The sequence below is a fragment of the Meles meles genome, chromosome 5 (assembly GCF_922984935.1).
Source record: "Meles meles chromosome 5, mMelMel3.1 paternal haplotype, whole genome shotgun sequence".
NCBI lineage: Eukaryota > Metazoa > Chordata > Mammalia > Carnivora > Mustelidae > Meles > Meles meles.
The window spans coordinates 12,631,638-12,652,059 of record NC_060070.1 but is presented as its reverse complement, the minus strand read 5'-3'; the positions used below and the strand labels follow the sequence as shown (position 1 = coordinate 12,652,059).

The 20,422-nt window shown below is 45.5% G+C and overlaps 1 protein-coding gene across 1 annotated transcript in view; it reads left to right on the top strand.

Moving 5' to 3' along the window:
• The window catches only part of SCAF8 (SR-related CTD associated factor 8), a 347,831-nt gene that overhangs the window by 181,356 nt on the left and 146,053 nt on the right, over positions 1-20,422 (top strand). The window contains exons 22-23 of the mRNA XM_046004859.1: positions 9,396-9,484; positions 19,646-19,708. The gene's annotated coding sequence lies outside the window, so the exon portion shown is untranslated. The remainder of the gene's footprint in view (positions 1-9,395; positions 9,485-19,645; positions 19,709-20,422) is intronic.

The following is a 20,422-nucleotide window of genomic DNA, read 5'->3' as shown; positions in this document are numbered from 1 at the left end:
AGATCTTTCAAGGAAGGAGCAGACTCCTAATCCTTCCTTTGCCAGTGAGATCGGTGTCTCAGGGAGTACACGCCTCGAGGAGCAGGCAGAGGCCAACCCGGCATGTAAGGTTCTTCAACCCCTTTCCATGGGAAGGCAGCTGAGCACACTGGGAGCTTTCACAGTCATGTAGCGATGAGCCTCGGAATCCCAGCTGTTGGGCAAGAAACCATACCTCCCACTGCTGCCCCCTTGGCCGGGGCAAGCACCAGGGATGACCGCCTCGCCCCAAAGCCCTCCACCCCCGCCCCACCCCGCCCCGCCCTCCACACGAATCTCAAGGGCAAGCGTCTCCATCTGTGTTTGCCCACTTCTCTTTGTATTTGTAGATATTTATGTGCAGACACTGTTCTGCAAACACACACACTCCAGTCTGTCTTTCAGTTGCTTGGGCTTTGGTTCAGTCATTTTTCTTGAAGAAGTCACCAGTTTAAGCCTCGGGGGAGTTGCGTTCCCCGCCCACACGTGCCCCCGGAATAAACGTCTGTGGATTGAAGTGTCTCACTTTGGGGGAAATGACAGAACCATCAATGAACTTAATGTCGCCACTAGATTATGAATTTCTTTCTTTCTTTTTTAAAAAATTTTATTTATTTATTCATTTGACAGAGAGAGAGATCACAAGTAGACAGAGGCAGGCAGAGAGAGAGAGGAGGAAGCAGCTTCCCTGCTGAGCAGAGAGCCCGGTGGGGGAACTCATCCCAGGATCCTGAGATCATGACCTGAGCGGAAGGCAGAGGCTTAACCCACTGAGCCACCCAGGCACCCTAGATTATGAATTTCTTGAGGGCAGCTTCCATATCTTACCCTCTTTGTGGGATAAACAAGATGAAATGGATGACAAATTAATTTCACTTAGTTGAAATGGCTTTTTAAATGGACTGTTTAATAATATATTCAGGTATAAAAAAATGACATCTATCAGTCATGCAAGTTAGTTTCTCCATCTTTAGGAAGGAAAGAAGGAAATCATTTGTACTTAATTTCAGGTATGATTCCTCATTTCTTCTTTCATATTTATGCCAGTTGCCTTAACATATTGGCCTCGGGCAAAGGTAACCACCTCTAGAAACCATGGAACCCAGATCCTTAGTTACCAACCTCAAGAAGCAAGAGATACTGGAGTTAGCGGCCGGCGATCTTTTGCTGTGCAGGGCAGCCCACCGAACCCACTTTGTGAGGAGTTTGGCGTCCCTTCCTGGTGCTTCCCGCCACCTCTGCATCACTGAGACTGCAGCCCTCTGGGGCCTGAGCTGGGCTCAGCCACCCAGAGAACATCTTCCCCCACACTGAGGAGTAGACAGGCTTATAGGAGTGAAACAGGGGCTGAGGCACGACCAAATGAGTGCCTGCTTTGGATGGGAAGTGGCTCCAGCCCTGGGGGCCGGGTTTTCCCTTGCTGAAATGGACCATTCTGCATTGTGGGCCAAGTCCTAGGAGAGGAGCTGGAGAAGTCACAGCTCCTTAAAATAGAGGCGTTGCCCTCAGTGTAGCGGGGAGCAGAGACACTAAAACAAATGATTGCAGCAAAGTGTAAGAATCTGCTAGAGTAGGGGTAAAAGTCAAAAACAAGCAACCCTAAAAAACAAGCAAATACTTATGGCCAGGAACATCGCTGGATCTGAGACTGGCACGGCAGCTTGGGGCCACACTGCACTCACGGTGGTCGATTAGAATTGCTTATTTACATGTTGGTCTCTCCGACCAAAGTATTTACACCCCGAGGTCTGGGAATGGGTCTTATCACTTTTCTTCAGTTCTTCTGAGTCCCACTGTGTGTGTGGGTGTGTTTAAGACATCTTTATTTATAACTTTGTTTTCCAACTTTGTTGAGATAATTGATACATAACATCCTGTAAGTTTAAGGTGTTTTGCTTTGATACCTTCGTATATTGTGAAATGATCACAAATGTGACACTAGTAACATCTGCATCCCGCTGAGTTGTTTAGAGGACCGAATGGATTTCCACTGAATGAATGCATGATTGGATGTTGGTTGCTTTTGGAAGTCATCGTAACCCAGACTGAGGAGCTGATTGGACTTTTGACTGGTCATATACTACAGAGACTTGTTTGGACTTCATCTCTTAGGGAACATAGAGCCCTTGAATGTTCTAGAGCAGAGGAGTGACCTAAAACTATCTGTGTTTGAGAAAGAAATTATTGCTATAATGCAACAGACTGATTTGCAAGAGACTGGAAGTTGGAAGACCAGTTATATATATATATATATATACTATAATGGTCTAGAGGAGATACAAGAAGGCTTGAGAGGGGAGAGACTTGAGAGAAATTTATAAGGTAGAATTAAAATCCAGCTCCAATTTGGGTGACCAATGGAATGGGAAGGAGGGAAAAATCATGATCACAGTGAACTCAGGTGAAATTAAGTCTGACTTTCAAGGAGATTTATAATTCAAAGATTAAAAAGAGAAAGAACCTCACACTTAGGCTCTAAACATAATTAGCTTATTATTGTTGGTTTAGAATAATGAAACTTAGTGTATAAGAGTTGATAAACAAATAGGATTTACATGGATTTATACATGGATTTATACAACAGATTTATATAGCATAAGAACTATAAATATTACTGTTATAGTACACATAATTTGCAAATATACAAGTAAAGACTATATTCTGATGCTGTAAGAATAATCAGGGCTGCCATATGTAGTCTCACAGGTTGTGCACTGCACAACTCTAGGGGACATTAATAATAACAATAGGCCACTGTGTAAAGCTATTGTATCCCTCTTACGCTTCAGCACAACATATTGATAGAGTTGCTTTGAACAACAAATAAATAAGCTGTCTAAGATGGGAATTTGATAGACTTGCCCTTCCATGGCCAGGTCATTAGTATTGGATATGTGGTAGGTGGGTGGGGGAGAGTGTCTTTTCATGTTAAAAATGAGAGAAGTTTTTCTCTTTTTATGGGACTTAAGGGATTATGCTCTTATACTCTGTTCCAACAGCAATGGGAGAATTCAGCTTCCTGTTGGTGTTTATGTTTTATGGCTTCACAGCACGTAATGTGTCCTGTGCCTTGGTGCTCTGCGTTTCCGCGTGTTGTTCAAAGTGAGTAATGTGGAATGACACATGGACTTAGCCATTCGAGGGGAGAAATTCATAGAAGCCGACGAAGAAAAGATAATCCCCTATATTCTTTCCCAACAATTATATATTACTTAAAATTTGTGTGGATTTTGCTCACATGTTTCTGGGGAAATTGCTTCAAAATGTGACCACGGACCAGAATGTAGGTTTGGCTCGGTCCCAGCTGTGGCCTGGCGTGGCTGGGGCGTCGAAGCCATCACAGCACTGCTCAGTGGCCTGCGACTCCATTGGCAGATGAGGGAGGTTTGGCAGAATGTGTCAGAGAGGAGCATCTCCCCTGATGTCAAACTGCCAAGGGCCGATGGGGGAGATGGGAGCCTTGTGAATTTCCCAGCAGCCCAGGCGGCTTGGCATTGTAGACGGGGTCCAGATACTCAGGCCCTTGGGAGCCAGTTGCCATCCTGGGGTCTGGAAAGGGGCCTGGGCATAGCGCAGATGGAGCACCAAGCGTCGTGCTTCTCCGCGCTTAACTCATCTAGTGGAAACATGTCAGGCTGCCCCCTCCAGGGCCCTGCATTTATTTTAAAGAATGTTAGAAAGGAAATATATCACTTGCCATCTTCCTCCCTCTTTGGGCGTGTTTATTGTGATTGGAAGTCGTTCTCCTCCGCATGGCTATGTCTTTCCCCCACCCTTTGTGCCCCTCTGTTGAACAGCCCTCTGTGCAAATAAACAGAAGAGGGAGAAGCATTTTATTCAGCCACAAAAACAGGAGCGAAGTTAGACTCCAGAGGACTAGAATCGCAATACCACGGCTTGCGTCCTCTGTAATGTGCTTGCTTTTCTTGTCCATGGACGCAGGCCAGGAGGTACCACAGAGGCCTTTGCCGCGCTGGCTGCGAGCCCAGACCTAGGTATTCTGCTGTAAATGGACTGCCGGCCCTGGTTTGTTGTTCCGTAGAATTTGCCTGGGGTTTATCTTGACCATGCCCACTGAGAGAGGAAGTTCTGAGCTGCTCCGAACTTGATTAAAACCTAAAAGGGAACATGTGCTTTCACTTTCTCTCTGTCCTACCAGACCTGAAAACAAGTAATTGATCAATGAATTGTTAGTTCCAAATTTTAAAACAAATGCTTTATTTATGGAAATCCCTTTGGTTTAGAAAGAAAAAAAATAAATAAACAAAAACAAAAAACCCTGCCAATACAGAAAACCCCACAGATCAAGTGCGTGGGTTTATGAATTACTGTAAGGGTACACCACCCAAGTCAAGAAATAGAACTTTGCTACTACCCTGCAAGTCCCTTCTGTGTATTCCACCCCAATCACAGGCCCCCTCCTCTCCTATAAGTAATTCTTTGGCTGAACTTCTATGGTAATATTTCCTTGGGCTTAGCTTTTTTTCTTTTTTTTTTTAAAGACTTTATTTATTTATTTGACAGAGAGATACAGAGAGAGCACAAGTAGGCAGAGGCAGAGGGAGGAAGCAGGCTCTCCACTGGGCAGGGAGCCTGATGCGGGGCTCAATCCCAGGACCCTGGGATCATGACCTGAGCTGAAGGCAGCTGCTTAACCAACTGAGCCACCCAGGTGCCCCGATTTAACTTTTAATAGTTTTACCACCCAAATGTACATCTCTAGATTAGAAAGTTCAATCTCACACATTTAAAATCATTGAATATATCTTTTACTTTTTAAAACTGTAGATACTTCCTCCATCCCCATATAACTTATCTGTTGAACAACCTTTAAGTAGAACTTAACATATTTAAGTTAAATAATACCAGCAACACACCCATTTTAGTTACCTTTCTTGTGTGAGATACTATTTTGAGACTTCCCCCCCAAACACAAGGTTGTGACACCTAATTTTAGTTGAAACATGGCAAAACCAAAACCAAAACCAAACAAAATTTAAAAAGCTAAGGAGCCCAAAACTTTTTAATCTAGACTTAGCAACAGAAAAGATGAATTTGTCTTGCTGATGTTCAGGGAGAGCTTTTCATTCTATGATACTGTTGATTCTGTGATGTGTGTGATTATGACGTATAATTGTTACATTACATGTGATCGTCTATATTCTGGACAAAGAATAGAAAACAGCTCCTAGCTGTGTATGAAAAAGGAAACCAACAACCAAGATCATGAGCGAGGTTAGAAGTTAAGATGCAAGGACTCTGGGGGCACCTGGGTGGCTCAGTGGGTTAAGCCTCTGCCTTTGGCTCAGGTTGTGATCTCGGGGTCCTGGGATCAAGCCCCGCATCAGGCTCTCTGCTCAGCAGGGAGCCTGCTTCCCCTTCTCTCTACCTGCCTCTCTCTGCCTACTTGTGATCTCTGTCAAATAAATAAATAAAATCTTTAAAAAAAAGATGCAAGGACTCTGGTGGCACAGGGGTCTGACTTTTTTTTTTTTTTAAGATTTTATTTATTTATTTGACAGAGAGAGAGATCACAAGTAGGCAGAGAGGCAGGCAGAGAGAGAGGAGGAAGCAGTCTCCCAGGGGTCTGACTTTTATTCTGATTCTGTGTGATGCCAGACAAATCACTCTACTTCTCCATCTGTACAATGAAGATCATTGTTACTAATCAAAGTCGATCTGTACTTCTCTTAAAGAGGAACAATTATTTATTAAACTTTCCGCCTTTTTATTGTTAACCCTTGAAAATGTTAGTGACACCTGAGTCCTTGGTTTAAAACTAAAGATGTATGAAAACAACGTACTTGGGAAGCATCAAATACAATTTTACTTACTTGTGGGCACTAATGCTTTTAATGTTTTATGTGGCATTAATTTATTGGCATTGCTAATAACTGAAAATGGTTAGGACTTGCAGAATACCATGTAATTCATGAAGCACTTTGACATCAACTATTTAATTTGCTTTTAATAGAATAAATCTTCATACCCTAATTATTTATTCTGCTTTCAATATATGCTAGTGTTCTTTTTTTAACCATCACCTATAGCAAAGGGGGGCTTAGGAAATACCTTGTTTTTATATGGTTCTGTCACACATGGTGAGGAAACAAAAACATAGACATCTAGTTGTTATTTTTCTATATATTTTGGGGGGCTGCTTATTTTCTGTAGTACCCAGTTCTTGCTGTAAGTCTGGGGACATCTGGCTGGTAGGGAATGTTGGTAGAGAATGTGACTTTTTGATCTGGGGGTTGTAAGTTCGAGCCCCATGCTGGGTAGAGAGATTATTAAAAAAAAAACCACTTTATCATCTTTATTATCACAAGACTGTACAAGGGAAATGTGGATTAGATAATATACATAATAATTAATCTTGACATCAACCCACGTCATTGCTTATGGAATGATAAATATGCAAAAACCAAATCATCAAAATAAATAATGGATTTGACTGCTACTTTTTAGTAGATTTGAGCTACTTTTTTAAAAAATTAACATATAATAATTGTTTGTTTCAGGGGTACAGGTCTGTGATTCATCAGTCTTACACAATTCACAGCACTCACCATAGCACACACCCTCGCCAATGTCCATAACCCACTACCCCATCCCTCCTATCCCCCTCCCCTCCAGCAACCCTCAGTTTGTTTCTAGAGATTACAAGTCTCTTATGGTTTGTCTCGCTCTCTGGTTTCATCTTGTTTCATTTACTCCTCCCTTCCCCTATGATCCTCTGTCTTGTTTCTCAAATTCCTCATATCAGTGAGATCATACGATAATTGTCTTTCTCTGATTGACTTATTTCACTCAGCAGAGTACCCTCTAGTTCCACCCATGTCATTGCAAATGACAAGATTTCTTTTTTGATGGCTGCATAGTATTCCATCATATATAAATATATATATATATCTCTCTCCCACTTCTTCTTTATCCATTCATCTGTTGATGGAGATCTAGGCTCTTTCCATAGTTTGGCTATTGTGGACATTACTGCTATAAACGTTCGGATGCACGTGCCCCTTCAGATCGCTAGGATAAATACCCAGTAGTGTGATTGCTGAGTCGTAGGGTAGCCCCCGAGCTTGTTGCAGTCACTTAACTCCCATGTCAGAGAGCCTCCCAACACAAGTGACTCATCATATTCTACAGGAAGGTCTTTAGTTCTCTTGCCCCGAATCCTCGCTCGGAACCTGGTGAAGCTATCTCTGCATGGCAGCCTAATGGACTGGCACCGATCCTCAAACAATAACATGGTACCTAGAATATCTGAAGGTAGCTTTATTAAAAGAAGAGAAAACTTAATGATTCTATCCTGATAAGGGAGATTGCAGTAAGCTGGCATCCCAAAGGGGGCACTGCTCTTGAGTGTAAGATCACATAAAGGGCCTCACCACGGACTTCGCATCTCCTTCCAGACTCCAGAGGCTCTCTCCTGCTCTCTCTCCACAGTGGGCTGATGGGGATTCATTCCCGACCTAGCTGGTGCTGGTGGACCTTCAGCAGCTCGCACACATCCAGCAATCAGGGCTAGATATGGGCTCCATCTTCTTGAGGATTAATTCCCTCTTCTTGAGCCTGGCTGCATGGTGCAAACACAGAACTAATATTGTGCCTCCTCTTGGCTTCAGAGGTACCACCTTCTTTCCAGGGTTGCGGAAGAAGGTCCCTGAAGCTTCATACCAGTCTTTGCCGAGCATGACCTAATGCTGTGTATTGTTAGGTTTGGACATCCCATCCTTAAAAGAACTTCTCTTTTAGGAGAAGTTCTCCCTTAGCCAGGTGCTAATAACTCTACCCACCGACAGGACACTTGCTGACTCCTCTTTGCCCATGAACTTCTCATAGAGCACTTGTCACTTTGTTCTGTAACCGGAGAGCTTTCACACTTTTTCTCACCATGACCCACAACAGGAAATCTGTCTTACATTGCAAACCAGTGCACACAGACACATACACAATCGATACAGATACACGATGTCCATCTACGTGAGCTTCCTTACCTCGTGCGTGCTGACATTCCTTACTCTGTGCTCTTCTGTTCTATTTTATTTATTGGTTCATTCATTTGTTCTTTTTATGCTGATCAAGACCCACTACATTGATTTCATGATCGTCTAACAAGTCGCAAGCTGCTGTTTGAACAACACAATGCTAGTTAATGCACCTGACTCCCTCTCCCCCATCCCTGTTAGACGGTGACCTCACTGCAGGCAGGAAACAATGTATGTCTATATCTCCTTTGTATACTTTGGTGCCTGGCGTGGAGCAGATGCTCAGGGAAATATTTGTTGGGGGGAAGAACTCAGCCTGAGTCTTTACGCCCAGGTCTATCTACCTTGCCTGGCAATTGTAAGAACTGAGTGAGATCATGTATTTAGGGGAGGGAACACAGGGCTGAGCTCCAACAGATGTTCAACTAACATCTGTTTGTTTAGGACTTTCTAGACTAGCTATCCCTTTAATTCACCATCTGATTGCGCTGCAGTTTTTTGGGGTGTGTTTGTGTGTGTGTGTGTGTGTGTGTGTTTTAAAGGTAATGAGGGTTTGAAGTCCATTAGCCTAAGGCCTCAGCCAGCCCGAGTACTTTAAGGTTTTCTGAGTTGCCATGGAGCCAGGGACAAAGTGCCCTCCAGGAACAGGTTGAAACTATGGGAAGGTCACAGGGGAGAATGCTTTTTGTCCTACCCTGGCCTGGGACTCATTTCTCCATGAAAAGTAAAGACTTGAGCTTATTAAAATTTCTAAAATGAAAATTACTTCCATGTTTTAAAAAGATTATAAAGTAAGTTTAAACTTAACGTGAACATGGATGGCTTTGTGACTCAAAAGTCCTTATGAGAGCTCTCACTTCAGAGGTACTAAATTCTATCGCAGCAGAAGGACACTGGTTGGTGAACCTCTGATTCCAGTAGTAACTGGGGGCGGGGCAGCCTCTGAGGGTATCATTTCTTCATCCATGAAAAGGAGAATCTCACCCGTCCTCAAAATTCTGTGATCCCAAACACGAACCTTGGAGTCCTTCATTTTACTCCCAGGAATGCATTGGCCATTGAAGAGGTAACATTCCAATGAAAACCTATTGCATTTGCAGAGTCTGAATCAAGTTCGGTGCCTGAACCCTTTTCTCTAACAGTTTCTTGCTACTCTCATGTAGAAGCTCTTAACCAGTGTTTCACTGGCCTGAGGGCCAACAAGTCAGGTTGTGAGTGATATCAGTGAAGCCTCAGAAATCAAGTTTTTGCATGAATCGTCACAGTAATTTGTTTTGGAATTGTACTTCATCTTGCCCACGAAATGTGAGCCGTTGATTTCATGTGGTGTGAATTTATAATTCACATGCAGGTGATTTAACGAACCGACTTGTTTCTTTCCAGGACAGAGTGGCTCAGAGGATCATGGAGCTTCAAAGCCTCGCAGGATATGAAGTGTCTCCCCTCTGGCTGTCTGGATGAAGTTTAAGAAGGTCAGTAGTGAATTCCATTGGCCACCAGTTCCTAGTGTGCAGACTGTCCTGAAGTTAGCCGGTGATAGAGAACATCTGACCTGCCTTGGCATTAAATTTGCAATTTTTTCCGATGTGTAGGAAAAGTCAAATGCTTGGTGTGGAGAGGATATCAGAAGCTTCTTGCATGCTCTCTCCAGGCTTTGCCCCCTACAGAGATTCTGATGGAGAAGAAAATCAGATAATCAGTGGTTCAGCTTGAAAGCTAAGCTCTCCCCTCCCCCGCAAATGTCAGAAAGGACTCCCTTACCTTCGTTGTTTTCAAAATGAACATGTATTCAGCTTCCATACAATTCAGGGGCTGTCACGTGGGTGCTGGTGTAGAAAACAAAAGAAGGTGACATCAGCAGTGGTCCTCTCCTAGCTCATTTCTCCCGGGCTCCTCTCGCCCATTGCGTTGACATTCTGATCAGTTTCCGTGGCCTGCTTTACCTTTCCTGTAAAACAGATGCTTGTCCCACCACGGCCCTCCCCTGAGAATGGCCCTGAATGGCTCCCATCTCCCCCAAGATTAAACCCAGCTTCCCAACCTGACTTTCAAGGGCTCTGTGACCCCGTCCCCAGCCCTCCTCAGCCTCATCGCTCACATCCCTTTCTCACCCTTGGATCCGTCATGCGTTGGGTCCCTCCGTGTCTTTGCTCTTACCCGTCTTTATCTGGCGTGATCTCCAGCCCCTTCTTCCCCCTACCTCGCAAGATGCCCTCACGTGACAGTGCCTCTGGGCAGCCTTTCTGGAACCCACCATACCAGGGTGCTGCCTCCCATGTGTGCCCGAAGCCCTTGCACACACCTCCGTCCTACACTCACCACATCACGGCCATGTTGCCCTTTTACTTTTCTCGTCCTCCTGCCGGACTGGGTGCTCATCTAGTCAAGGACTCCCTTACTCTTGAGGTGGTAGAGCATAGTGGTCAAGGGCACAGGCCCTGGGGCCTCCCTACCCAGGATCTCAGTTCTATCGCTTCTGACTGGGTTAGACCACCTCCCATCTTACTTCCCTCCTCTATAAAATGAGGGTCATAAAATTTCATACATGGCAGGGTTTGTGTGTGTCAAGAGCAGTAAGGTATGTTAAGTACCAGAGACAGAAGCAGGTAATGGTACGAGCCGTGTACGTTCTATCTATTACTAGTGCTCACGAAAGACTAAGTTCAATGAAACTGGGTGTTTTGCCTTGAAGATGAGTGCCAGGCAAATACAACAGTGATCTGTAGGTAGTGGGTCTTTTCTGGAAATTTTAGAACGTTTGGCTGAAGGAAGGAAGCTAAATGGAAATATAGTATTTTGTGAAATGTTAGGGGTTTCCTCCGTCACTCTTCATTAAGTAGTAGGATCGCAGGCTGGGAAGGCATCCCCACTGCTTTGATTCTAGATGCTTCTAAGTGTATAGGCCCTTTAGAGGTCTCTGAAGTCCATTTTAGGTTCCTTTAAAGCCTGTGTACGTTTGTTCGGGCTGCTCTAACAAAAATGCTTAAACTCAATGGCTTACGAGCAATACACTTATTTCTCACAATTCTAGAGGCTGAGAAGTCCCAGGTCATGGCCGCACAGATTTGGCATCTGGTGAGAGCCTGCTTCCTCGCAACATTGCCTTCCCAGCGTTCCCCGCGTGGTGCAAGAGGCAAGCTAGCTCTCCAGGGTCTCTTTTGTAAGGCCACTAATCCTAATCAGGAGGGCGCCACCCACATAACCCAGTCACCTCCCAGTGGCTTCTTCTCCTAATATCTTGAAGTTAGGATTTTAATATATGACTTTGGGGAGGGGAGATACAAACATTCAGACCAAAGCACCTCCCGCTCCTATAGAAAAAACATAAGGGTAATTTTTTTTTAAAGATTTTATTTATTTATTTGACAGACAGAGATCACAAGTAGGCAGAGAGACTGGCAGAGAGAGGGAAGAGAGAGGGAAGAGAGAGGGAAGCAGGCTCCCCGCTGAGCAGAGAGCCTGACGTGAGGCTCCATCCCAGGACCCCGGGATCATGACCTGAGCCAAAGCCAGAGGCTTTAACCCACTGAGCCACCCAGGCGCCCCCATAAGCATCATTTTTAAGGTAGATTGAGAAGGGTATGCCTCCTTGTCACTAATTTGTGGGGCTACCCTTTGCCTGAATTTCTATTTTTGAATAAGTTCTTTTAACACGTATTGCTACTGAATTTTTTATATGAATATCAAAGTCAAATACTGGGCTGAAATGAAAATGGTCTTCTTGGAGATTAGCTTCCTCCCCCCCCCACCAAATGCATAAAAAAAGGCTGGTTTCAGGTAAGGTGCGATTGACAGTCAATTGTGTTCTCTTTCTGTGAAGTACTCTAATTTTAAGAGCGCCCCTCAGCAGCTTGTGCGATCCTCACAGATAAATTTGAGGTGAAAACCTCTGGAAACTGAAGCTCTGGAACGACGATCTCACATCAAGAAAATTCCATTTCTGTGGAATTTTCCAGCCTGCGCTCATGGTCTGACATTCATGAGATTCTGTTGTGCTTGGATGAGGAGAAAAATTCTCTGTGACCTTGAAACTTTTGTTTTGGATGACTCCTCCTCTATGACTTCCTCATTGCATTAATGGCTGCCCAGGGCTCCAAGATAAACCATTTTCCCATGCCCGCGGAGGGACCGGAGCTCAACCTTTTGACATTCTCTGTTGTCACGGTGTTAGGACCAGCTTCCTCATTTGCGCTGTAAAATTCTGGAAGGTAAACAGTTGTGTGTATATTTTCACGTGTATCAAACTCACACTGGGCACACACGCCTTTTGTTACCTCTTTGAACTTCTTGAGATTTCAAGGGTGCGCAAGGAGGGGCAGATCCCTGTCTTTGCGTTGGGCCCGTTCCCCATTCCAGCCCCGCCTGCTCTTTCTTCTCACCTGAATGTCTGAGCCAGGGGAGAAGAAACAGGCAAGGGCCACCCACCCTGCCCTATGGGCAGCCCTACCTTACAAACACATACACACATGCACGCCCACAAGCAACATGTACGCACTTGCCTGCCACCCTCTGCCCCCAAGCTTGCACTCACATACTTCAGGGTTTCTAAAAGGTCCTGTCGAACACGCATGGGAGATCTGCATGCAGAATCCAAGTATGGAAGGAGATCGGCTAGAGGCACAGCTTGAGTAATCTCTGAATTCCCCTCTTTTCTCTTTGCACGTCACCCTTCCACGCTTCCCTTCACCAAGACATGTTTCCGCGAGACCTTCTCTCTCGAGGCTCCTGTCTCTCCTGTCACTGTCTTCTTTTCCTGGTAAGGCTCCAGCCTGAGCTGTCCGTCATGGGGGTGCTGCTGCGATCTGTTTTTCCGGTGATTATCCTGAGCCATCCACACTCTGCCCCTCCCTCTTCTAACCAAGGCCACTGGCAAGTCCATTGAACCATCTGGGCAAGAGCGGGCTAAGCCCAGGACGGGGAGCCAGCCCTGAGCCCCATCGTCAGTTTGTTCTAACCAGTCGTGCTCCGACACTGGTAGTTCAGGAGGAGCCTCAGCCAGGGACTGATCTTGTAATAGAAGAGCTCACAGAGCTAAAGAGGACCGCATCACCTAACACCCAGTGGCGGGCTGAACCGCTCTCTGAGGATATATACAAGCCCCACGACCCTGGGGTCGTGTCAGGTTTTATTGGTCAAGTTCAGGCAAGTTGCTGTGCACAAAAAACCATTATTGCAAGAAATCTGGGGCCCCGCCAGTGGGATCTGATTTTAAAGAATGAGCAAAAAACACAGAAAGAGAAGAATAAATAAGCAGGGATAAATAAGAGATTTAAGGCAGGAGAAACCGTAAGTGAGCCTTGGCTTGCAAAGATGCAAAGGATGGTTAAAAGGACTTCCAAACTATCTTTAGACAGACGAGGCTGAGAATGGGGATCACAGAGGGGATTAAATGAGCAAAGGGGGGGCCGGACTAGGAGATCGCTGTAGCCCTGGCAGTCGATGATTCTAGCAGACAGATGTCAATGTTCTCTAAGAGGTCCACAAATGTCCAAGAATGTGAATGATGAAGATAATTGTAGCGTCGGAAAGATTGGCTACTGAAGCACTATCAGTTATTATTGCTTTTCAGCTAAAATGTTTAATACAGGTCCCAGAATTACTGAATTTATTCCCAGGACATGTTTATCTTCTGGGAGAACCTGATTTGCTCAGGGTACCCGGTCATTGGCTGCTAACACTCTGTACTTAATGGCAACTTTCATCTGTGGATCTCAAAGAATTTTATAAATATCATTTAGTTCTCACGTGTCACTTCGAATTCTTTTGCACACTCGTGAAATAGGTGGTAAATATTTTTCCACCCAGGCAAAGCCAGAATACTGAAATGGATGGTCTCCTGGGTGTGTGAGTGCTGGTGGATGAGACCTGGTACTCACACCCAGATGAACTCCAAGCTCTTCCCGCCATTTCCGTCAGATCTTCCTCTGACATTAAACTCTCAAGGAGGATGTGAAGTCTGGGAGCTATTTCCAGATTTCCAATCAGTGTGTAGATTTAAGAACTGTGTTTCCCTTCTGGCTTTACAAAATTGGAACTGCCTTATATTCTGGCACATACACAAACTCACACACAAAACCAGAGCCGTCTGGAAGGTTCTGGGTCAGGATGGAACACTTTGCTGTTGCCTCGCCAGCCTGACCTCCTATTCCTCTTCCCATCCCATTAGCACTGTTTCAGTAGCCACGGGGAATGCCTCTGGGGTCTGAGATAAAGGGGAAAACTCACACATTCCAACCTCCCCACACACTTCTGACTCTGATACCGACATCTTCATGGCTGAAATCCAAACACTACTTGCTGCCTTAATTTCCTCTCCATTTGTCCCTTCTTAATCCCCTACCATCCAATGTCCCCTCTCTCCCCTCCAACGAATTCCCTTTCCGAAAGTCTTCAGTGACTCTGTGCAATTCCGAAAGGTATTTCTCAGGTCATTCTGCTTGACCTCCCTGATGCCGTTGTCCAAACTGTCCTCCTCCTTGAGAGTCTCTCTTCCTTTGAGTTCTGTGGCCCTGAAACTCTCACTTTCCTTTGACCCTTCTGGTGATTTCTCTTTCTCATTCGGAGGGCATTCCACAATGAATTCCATGAGCCCTTGTGGTCCTTGTGGTCGAATTCTCCGACCCTCCTGTGGGATCAAGTCTTGCCCTCCCCCCTCTGACAGGGATACAGAAGCTCTCCCTGTCTCCTGGACTGAAAACTGAGAGCTTCTATTCGCACTTCCTTTCCCTTCATTTCCTACAGCCGGTGCTTTACTGAGATTCTATTTTCCCTCCGAAGTAGCTCTCAGCACTCAGGGCCATCTCAACCCGGGCCCCTTGCCTCTAGAGCATTTTTCCACCGAACTTTCAGGTCATGCACATTAGCAAAATATATTCATATATGGACCTCAGATTTTAAAAGTTTTTTTTGATTGAGATATAACTCACTCTCCCAGATTTAAATTGTTTACGTGTTATCTAGCGTATTAGTTTGCTGGCATGGCCACAGACAGCATGGCTTAAGGAACAGACATTTGTTTTTGCACAGTTCTAGAGGCCAGAAGTCTGAGATCAAAGCATCTTCAGGGCTGGTGTCTGGTGAGAGCTCTCTTCCCGGCTTATAGACAGCTTCCTTCTCACTGTGTCCTCACATGGGCTCTTCTCTATGCGTGCACGGGGGGCAGGGGAGGCTGGAGTGCAGGGGAAAGAGGAGAGATCCGACCTCCTGTCTTCAAATACAGTCACGTTAGAGGTCGGAACTTCCGTACATGAATTCGGCAGGGACACATGTCTGTTGGTAACCTACGCAGGTTCTATTAAACTATTTAAAATACATAAAATATACACTAAAACACATGGGGCTTTTAAAGGTAAATGCAAATAAGAAGGCCAATATTTTCTTCCCACTCTCTTAGTGGATCGCCTTGAGTGCACGTCGGTGTGCACGCCTGTCACTCGACCCCGTGGGCCGTGGTGATGACGACAACGTCCTGACGGCTCTGTCTGCTTGCCTTCTGATACAGCCCAGCCTCTGTAGTAATCTTTATAAAACTTTGGTTCCTTCTTTTCCCTTCTTCAGAAAATGTTGGTGCCCCAGGGTGTCCAGAGGACAAGCCCATTGCCAGCTTGACCCTCAGGGCACTCGGTGTCCCACCATGACCATTGTCCTTCTTAATGACCCACTTGGGGCCCTTCCCCCTCCTCTGCAGGTCGTGGGCCTCTAGCTGGCCTCAGCACCACCTCGCCTGTTCCTCCAACATGCTCTCCCTCCCTCCTTGAAGTTCTGTCCCACCTCTTGGTACATGGTTACCTGCTGCTCAGCCGTGTTGCTCATACTCTCATGGGCACCGTCTTGTTTTTCAGCTGGATTATGAGTTCCAAGAGCTCATGGCCCAGGAATTTCTTCTTCATTTCATATCCTTCTCTGAGCACAGACTCTGAACCTTTCTCTGTTGCTGCGGTGCTTCTCGGTCCTCCTTCCAGAGCGGCACCATCCACGGGGCAGCCCGAGCGGTCCCAGGGGTGGTGGTTGGGCAGAGACGACGATGGAAGCCTTGTAGGGACCATCTGACTTGCCAGTCACACGTGTACCCAGGTCCGCAGTGTGTTACTCCCAATTCCTCAACCCACTCCAGCTCGGCTTCTTGCACATGGTATTTCCCAGAAGTTGGTAATATATTCTCCTAAAGATTTAATAGAAGAAAAGTTGGCTGCTTATTTGAAAAGTAAGCTCTTGGCTGCCAACTCCAAGTGCCTTAAATTAGTGTTGACAAATGGGAGATGTATTAGCAAAGCATCCATCTCTAGTGCCTGATGGGGCTCAAGACGGGCACGTAAATCATTCAGATGACAGTTTTCTGGGCTGGTGCTCGGCGTTTCCCTGCCACAACTCAGCGCACCTGTTCCCAGATGACAGCGCTGGGACACTGAGGATGATTTGAGACGACGGCCAACTCAGGAGCAAAATGACTTCCAAAAATCGAAACGCAAGCTTGGAGCTGTCTCCAGATCTTCTTGAATTCCCCTTTAAAACACATCAGCAAATGCCGACCTGGACTAACATGAAGACATCAACTTACCCCCTGGACTTGAACTTTTTTTTTTTTTTTTTAAGATTTTATTTGACAGACAGATCACAAGTAGGCAGAGAGGCAGGCAGAGAGAGGAAGGGAAACAGGCTCGCCGCTAAGCAGAGAGCGTGACGTGGGGCTTGATCCTAGGACCCTGGGATCATGACCTGAGCCGAAGGCAGAGGCTTTAACCCACTGAGCCACCCAGGCGCCCCCCTGGACTTGAACTTTACGGCCGCCCCGCTGCACTGCAGCCCTGCAGGTTCCCTGGGGACTGTCAGTCCCGGGATGGACGGCCTTGGAGACCTGGTCACTGAAACCCACCCTTCTTTGGGACATGAATATGTGCAAGTGGAAAATTAGTTTCTGGACCCATTTTAGGAGGTGATTGTCCCCAAACCTGAAGGGTTTAATATTTAAACTACCTATTTTTTCCTTATTTACCTGGTAAACTTGGCAGAGTTGGCGACTGTCATAATTGTGTCCAGAGTCCAAAAATCATTTCACAGAGTATATTTCAGGCATAATATGGTTCAATGTCCTGAACCAAGGTTATCTTGCCAATGCCTTTGAGTGCTTTGTGGCAGCCAAGGATGGTAACCGGTATAGAAGGGTCACGTGCGTGACATGGCCGGACCTCGTGGGTTCCCATCAGGTGACGCTTTGCGGATGAGAGTGTATGTGCAGCAATCCCGTAAGGGTTAGTTATCGAATTTTCTCTTCGTTTCTCCGTACTTCTTCACGGTAGCCACCCATGTGTCTCTCACACTGACAGGAAAGGGCTGAGTTGGTGAGAGTGGCAGATTTGGGGAAAGGCCAACACTGTTCACAGAAATCTCCGCCAGTTGATTTTTTTTTTTTTTTGGCCCAGTTGAATATTTCTTTGAGATTTTTGACATTTTATTTTCCCAAGAGACCCAAAAAGAAGGAAAGGAAGGGAAGAAGGAGGATGGCAGAGGGAGGGATCCATGGAAAAAGAAAAGAAAGGATAGAGAATGAAAAGAAGGAAGAAAGGAAGGAAGGGAAAGTGGAGGGGGGGAAGATGGGAGGGAGGAAGACAGAAATGGAGAGAGTATGAAAGGAAAGGGAAGGGAAGGGAAGGAAAGGAACAGAGAAAGGAAAGGGAAAAGGAGGGAAAAAGAAAAAAGAGAAGAGAAGAGAAAAGAAAAGAAAAAGAAAGCCTGTCTTGCAGTCAAGCCCACCCACTTTTAAAACGCCGCCTCTCCAAGAAGAGTTTAGCTCAGGTCACACTTTCCCGTCCAGCCTCCATCTTCCACTGTGGCTATTGGCACAGGCCACTGGACCATTACAGATGGCACCAGGGGAGGGGGGCTGTGCCGGCCTTCTTATTTCTCCTGGACTTGTGCAGAGGCCCAAGTGGGGAATACCCACGTTGGCTGCCAAGTGAAGCATTTTCGTAGCCTGAGTCACACAGACAGACCTTTCGTCCGTGAACACAAAACAGGCAAATAAAGAGCAGAATGCTGATCCTGGAAGGCAGGGGAAGGATCACTGTTCCGTACCATGATACCCACTCAGGGTAATTCTTAACCCCATTATTCTGTGCTTCTGTTTTGTGGGAGGGTCATGCAAACTGCTAATGAGGGGGCGAGCCTGGGTCCCTTCCTCACTGTTTACCTTAGACCCCGCTTTGAAGCCCTGTGCCACAAACCAGCATGAAGGCTGGCAAGTCTGTTCATCACTGGGGCTTAATTAAAATACACTGAGCCTTGCAGAAACTTGTGGTTTAGAGTAATGGAAAGTTTAGGGAATCAGAAACATAGACAGATCCCAGGAAGAAAGGTCAAATTTCCCCTCCAGCACTGGATTTCTCGCCTTCCATTTCCTCCCAGACTCTGTGTTCATTCCTTCTCAAATGTATCCGTTATTTTTCTAACAAAGAACGAATCGATTTTATGATTACAAGTATTTGGTATTTACATACACAGAGGCATTATCCAAATGTTCTACTATTTCATATTCCTTCGTATTGCATTAACTTACAAACACATATTTTTTTCATGCCCCTACTATGTGTTCAGCAAATGTGGGGTGCCAGGGATGCCGTTTTGAGCCGAGCTAGACCAGCTGGGCTGCTTTCCTCAAGGATCTTCTCTCTGAAGTCTTGGTGGTGTCTCTTGGTCTTTCCATCATGTTAAGAGCACAGCACTTGGGAAGTGAACTTGACTTTCACAAACTGTCAGATAGTTAAGAAAAATAAATGGTTTTGAATACAGCACTTGTTACCAGCATATAATTACATATCATTGAACATGTCTCTCTAACAGTGATGAGACAGCAGTATCCTGCAAAGCATGATGTACACATGTTACTTCCAGCTCCGTGAATCAGTCAGCACAGCTTCCCGCAAGCGTTGCTTCAGTTGTTGGCTGAGCTAAGGCGCTTCGGGACAGTGTCCCAGCATACAGCTTCTGCATCCAAATCAACTGTGTGTGTTTGTAAAAGTTCCCATTTTTTTTTTTTTTTTTTGGTCTCAATGCAGGTCCACAGAATAGAATCTCGGGCGTTAGGATCAGACACCCGCCTTTCCAGCAAGAACGCCCCCACGCATTATTGTTCAGAGTAAAATTGAAGAGTGTTGTTTTTGAGGGGCATCTGGGTGGCTCAGTCCATTAGGTGTCCCACCCTTGATTTTGGCTCAGCTCATGATCTTGGCGTCGTGAGATGGAGCCCCACGTAAGGCTCTGTGCCAGGCACGGAGCCTGCTTGGAATTCTCTCTCTCTCTCTTTCTCTCTCCCTCTGTTCTTGCCCCCTGCTTGTGCACACGCATGCACACACTCTCTCTAAAAAGAAGAGAGAGAGAGAGAGTATTATTTTTGAGCTTTTCTCATTAAAATCAATGCAAAAGCAATCCATTAATTGGGTCAAACTAAACAAACCCAACCTAGCCTTTGGGGTGGGGAGCTGATATCAGCTAGGTCTGTGATAAGTTTCCTTTGGCAACACATAACCCTTCCCCTCCCAAAGCAATAAATCATGATATAATATTGCTTATGTTCAGCTGGTTGGGCCAAGGACGGACCTGCATCAGGTCATTTGCTTTCTCACTTTCTTTATCTGCAGAGTGAAGGCTTGGACTTAATGATCTGTATGCACCTTCTCTGTTCACATGAAGACGCGAAGCAGGTACCTGCAATGATGGCCAGTACTTTTATCCCTTCCTGTCTACACCACCTTCCCACATCTGACACAAACATTGGCCACTAGGAGATTAAGGCAGAGAGAAAGAATAGGATTAGCACAACAGAAGCACGTCTTAAGTAAATTATGCCTTCAGACTCTAATTCTAATTATTTTTTCTTGTCTTCTTCTTTCTCATGAACAACATCCTTTGTTCTGTTAATGACTGAGTTCATCATTTTAAGGGATTAATTCATGTATTAATCCATTTATTGAACACTTAAGAGTGTCCAGTATATTCCAGGACAGGGCCATATGTTGAGGATGTAGAAATGCACAAATAGTTGGATGGACCTCATATGGTCTTCTCCCTCTTAACACTGGTATATTTCAGCCATAGTCTATCGACACCCTTTTCATTCCTAGGTTCCTTCTCCTGAAGGAGTGGTGTAGAAAATATTTTTAAAACATAAAGACAACAAAAGAAAAAAAAAAAAGACAAGTTGGGGAAGGGCAGAGGGTGAGAGAATCTCAAGCAGGCTCCATGCCCAGCATGGAGCCAACTCAGGACTCGATCTCATGGCCCTGAAGTCATGACCTGAGCTAAAATCAAGAGTCAGATGCTTAACCAACTGAGCTACTGCAGGAACCCCTAAGAACCCTCCTTTAAAAATACCTTGGGGCGCCTGGGTGGCTCAGTGAGTTAAAGCCTCTGCCTTC